At 33.7% G+C, this 5,304-nt stretch overlaps 1 long non-coding RNA gene across 1 annotated transcript; it reads left to right on the forward strand.

Moving 5' to 3' along the window:
- The first annotated feature begins 1,666 nt into the window (after positions 1-1,666).
- On the forward strand, positions 1,667-4,883 carry LOC311295325. The gene is made up of 5 exons (XR_014628278.1): positions 1,667-1,746; positions 1,846-2,049; positions 3,726-3,766; positions 3,851-4,177; positions 4,362-4,883. It is a non-coding gene; the product is annotated as an uncharacterized lncRNA (long non-coding RNA).
- The last annotated feature ends 421 nt before the right edge of the window (positions 4,884-5,304 follow it).

Genomic DNA, 5,304 nt, shown 5'->3' on the forward strand with positions numbered 1-5,304 from the left:
ACAGTTCCAGTAGTGGGATTGAATAAGTGCACTCAATAACGTCCACAATGGTTTCGGACACCCAAATGGCTGTTCCCTCAAATAGTGCCCTATTTAAAGTTTTTTGGCTTTTAGTAAGAATATGTTAGCCTTACTGTTATCTATAAGCTAGTGTGCACCAAAACAATGACAATTTTCGCATTTAGAAAACCAAACCCAACGTTGATGAAAATCAGGTTCATGTCAGAATCCATAACGCCGGATTGAGATTAATCTCCAACGTTGGACATACGTTGTATTGTAGTACCAACATCAGTCGCTTTCTGACGTCAATCCGACTTTCATTTCCAGCCAAAAGGCAACCCCTGCAACCAAAATCATCCCCTGACTGACGTTACTACTTTCTACTCAAGGACCTGACAGAATTGTAGTGGAGTAAAAAGTACAATATTTGTCTTTAAATGTAGTGAAGTTAAAGTAAAAAGTTTCCAGAAAAAATAATACTCAAAAGTACACTCAAAAAAGTGTACTTAAGTACAGTACTCAAGTAAATGTACTTTGTTATTGTCCACCTCTGACCCCAACACTGCCCTTACATCATTTTTGGTAAACATATACACACATGCATACATTATACATACGTATGCATAAACAGCACATCTGTGTACTGAAATTTAATTGGTGTGCACATTCTGAACGCCACTGTCTCATCATCATATCCAACCCCTTCCTTATAGTTGCTGAATAGGCCAACATTAAAATGTTATTTTGAATAGTAAGGGATTCATTGGGTTTATATGGTGGGAAAATAACAATTGCATCCTCTTGAGGGCAGCAGAGGAAACATATTACACACTGTAGTCCTGTGTTGCGTCCCATGAGGTGAAGAGCTGAGTTAGGTTTGAGTTTCACATCAAGCAGACAAGCACACCTTGCTAATAAATATATCAGATAAAGGCATCAGGTCAAATGTGCAAACTATTGAAGAAATCAAACTGAATGCCTGTGTGTATTTCAGAATCAGTGTGATGATTATAGGCATCAAAAGCATGTTGTCCACATATTAAGACAATATACAAAACAATATGCTGTGATACAAACAAAACGAAATGCTAATACATATAATACTGAAGAATATTTCAAAAGAAGAGAAATGCAAACCTGGTGGCCATGAGAAAAGAGGACAATAACATCAACACTGCATTACATTTACATAACAAAACAAATCTGTGTACTTTTTGCCTTTTCTGTCTCATTGTTATTATTTTATAAAAAAAATAAAAATAATTGTGTGTAAATATGTAATTTAATGTTAGCAATGCTTTGGCAATGTAAAGCTTTTTACCATTAAAATAAAGACACTCGAATCTTGAATCTATCGACATTTTAATAATATAAAGAATAGATGTATACAGTAAAAGAAATGTAATGTACGTGTGCCAATGAATTAAAAAAAGTTCAACTTAATTAAAACAAGTAACACGCAACCAAACCTACATGCTGATACTGTATGATTATAAATTAAGTTTGAAAGGCAAATTCATTGCAAGACAGCACTTTTGCTTTCTCTTTCTTTAGTTAGATGAGTCAACAAAACTACGTGTACTTTAGTTTCTCTTCCCATCAGTCTCTTCCTCCTCCCATCAGACGTCAGAGAACATCAGCCTCAGTCTCTCAGAGATTGTTCAGTCTGTCAGGATGAAAACAAGAGAGAGGAACTGTGAGGAAGATCTTTCTGGACTGAGATCAGATATGAAAAAGAAAAAGGTAATATCTGTTGTAGAAGATTCATTTGTTAATTCATTTTTGAAAACCATTTTTACAAGCCAGGCTTTTAAATTCAATTCTCTCTCTTTTTCTCTGTAGGTCAGAATGAGGATGTTGCTGGGAATTGTGTGTTCTTGTCCTGCTCTTCCAGTGTTAAAGTCAAGACATGACAGTATATTAAAGACTCAGTGACAGCAGGAATATATGAGACATCATTCAGAGATGTTTCAGTTGAGGATCAGGATCTAGAACACAGTGTTTTCTCAGAGGAGTTTAAGAAAGAAGCTTCACTCAGATACTCATGTAAGTCTGAGAACATTTACTCATTTACTGCTGTTCATTTCACTAATACTGGATCAGACGTCACATCAGAAGGACGAGTATAGCATCCTGCTGAAAAGACCAGCTTATTTTTATTATTATACGTCAAACTTGATGATTTTTCAGTGAAACTAGTACAATATTTTATTGTGTTAAAACATGAAAACATTTAAGTTAAAACATGTTATTGGTTTTCTATACATGATAAAAAAATAAAAATAAACTGCTAATGTTTTTAAACATCATATTATATGTAATTTAATAGTGAAATAAATGTATGGTTTTGGCAAGTAAAACCTATGAATTACCAGGTAATTTAGGCAGTAAAAACGTTACACATATATGATTACAATTTGTATAAATAATTCTTATCAGTAATGTACATTGGTGTGGTTTGACTGATATTTGATGTAAATTAATACATGTTTATTGCATTATTTTAGTGTTGTGTGTTACCCTGATGGTGTTTTTTGCTGTGCACCGTCTATATGAGTATTAACCATGTTTTATTACCAGGCCATTTCTATTAAGCCTCCTGTTTTATTATGGTGGTTATTGGTACATATTAAAGGAAAGGCACATTTTGAAAGTTAAAGTAGGTATATTAACATTTTATCACTTAATGAAATACAAAGTTGGCACACTGTTAAACTGGAAGATATTTTTTTACAGTCTAATCTAACCAATGAAAATGATAAATAAAATGCTTTTAAAATAGAATAAACAATAAAGATAAAATGAAAAGCTTTTTCTCATATCTTTTATTGATGAATTAAAGTGCATATATGATAGACATATGATTAGAGATTCAATGACTAAGATCAGAAACATTATATTAATAATGGTGATTCAGCAGAAGATCAGGAGTCTTGATTATAGCCTACCGAAGTAAATTTAAGATGAACGAATATCTGCGCATGTCTGATCATTCACGTGATTCCTGTTGACGTCAATTACGTCTGGTGAAAAAGTAGTATTTCACCCTAATTAAAAAAGCATTTTATGCAATATAGTCAAATAAAACATATATTGCTAATATTGGTCCACCATGATAATCAGGTATGTTTACTGAATGCAGAATGAAACGCTGTTTGCACACACATGTACTTCTCAGCAGTGAAGGTCTGATGTAGCTTGTTGCTCGTGGTCGTGTTTGTCCTGCTGTGTTTTGGTTGTCAAATGCTTTATTTAAACGAGAATTAAAAGGGATTTTTTAGTGTTGTTAAAACATTAAATATGAATTGGTTAAGTAATGATTATAAGGTTTGAATGCATTGTTTATCTCTTCTAACTATTATTTTGATTAAGAGCAGTTAGCATTAGCACATTTACTTTATTTTTTGGTAAGTTGCAGGGAGCTTTATTTGATAGTGGTTTGATTTGTGGTGAATTCAAGGTTTTACCAATAAGATAAGAAGGGTAAAGTTGCCCACTTAAAAACATTTACTGCCAGTTTGAAACATATTTAGAGATTAATTGAGTGACATCAGTGATCAGTAATAAAACTAAGTATGGGAGGGGAACACTATCCTATCTTACCATCTTACCTTTATTATGTGTGTTATGTGGGAATCAAACTCATGACTTTAGTGTTTGTACCGTACTATTCAAGTTGAACCAAATTAAGTTAAATAAACTTGTTTTTTCTGTTTCTGCAGTTGTGGCTTCATCTGTGTGTTTGTGGTGCTGATAAACAAAGGTAAGCACTTAAACAAATTACAGTTAAAAGTTAAATGAACTGACTGTTAAAGTACATTTACAATTAAAGTTTCTATTGTTTCAGTGTCTCTGCAGGAAACAGTAGAGGCTGTTATTGGTGGTTCTGTTCTCCTGCTGTGTTCTTCCACTAAACATGTTAAACTTCAAGATATTAATGTGTTTTGGAGGCACAACGGCAGCAGCAAGAGTGTGTGTGATATAACAGAAGGCAGTCGTTCACAGGAGAAACAGGATCCAGCGTATATAAACAGAATTGAAACTTTTCCAGAGGAGTATGAGAGAGGAAACTTCTCCATCAAACTCACAAATCTCATTCACACTGATGCAGGAGAATACACCTGCTTCATCACACACTCATCTGAACATCCTACTGTACAGCTGATCATCAACGGTGTGTGAATCTAGTAGATTAGGGCATTGAGTTTTTAATTAAAACAAAGTTGTTTGCTTTAAAATCTAAATATTGCAAGGAAATGATCCATATTTAATGTTCACTAGTGATGTTTCTAGTGATGTTAGACGGGTCTGTTGCCTTTATCTCTTTAAGGTAATGTTTTCTCTCAAACTTTTTGCAGAATCAACAGCAGAAAAAGGAACCATATCGACTGAACGAGAAAACCAAGGAGAAACAGAACCAGCCAGTGTGTGGACATCATTGCCTTGGCTCTGGGTTGGCATTGCATCTGGAATTATAGTTATAGTTATAGGTTTCATTGTTGCTTGCTTCTATATTGTTGCTATATTGTTGGGATATTAGCAATTAGCTTGGGATATTTTTGGTATCGTTGCAATGTAGACACTGCATTCTTATTCTAGCCTTATGTACTGCATTCTTACTGTATAACAGAATGAATAGGATTGATTCAGAATTGAAAAGGTACATTTTTGGTTGAAAGACAAGTGAGTCTGTCAATATGTTGCTGCCTTAAATTATGTAAACATTCATCTTGAAAATAATGTTTTATATGCTGGAACTGAATTGTTAAATTGTTAATGTACTTCAATATTTTCACGTATAAACAGAGGAAACATGGAGTATAGTTTCATTGTATTTGCATGATCTCATGATGATCAAGACCCAATAAATAGTTTTGATGAAATAATGCGTCTGTCAGAATTGTTTGGATATTTATAATCTTATACTTTTTACTAACACCAAATGTTTTGCATTTACATTTATTCATATGGATGATGCTTTTATCCGAAGTGTGAAAGCAGAAATGTGGTTTCTGGTTTAAAAAAAAGAAAAGGAAAAAAAAAAAAACAGCACATCAGACTCTGATATATGAGTTTAATTTAGTTCACACATTTATATAAAACAACTAACCCCTTCCTGACGCTTGGTGTGTTTTGAGCAGTGCACTGGGGCTCTTTGAGGGACCTGTGAGGGTTTGAATGTTCTCTAAAAGCTCCAGCCGTATCTCAATCTCAATCTCAATCTCAGCACCAGAACAATCACAATAATTGGGCTTTTCTCATGTGGGTCACGTATGACAAAGAGTTTCCTCATCAAGCACA

Source organism: Rutilus rutilus, assembly GCF_951802725.1.
Source record: "Rutilus rutilus genome assembly, chromosome: 8".
Classification (NCBI taxonomy): Eukaryota; Metazoa; Chordata; class Actinopteri; order Cypriniformes; family Leuciscidae; genus Rutilus; species Rutilus rutilus.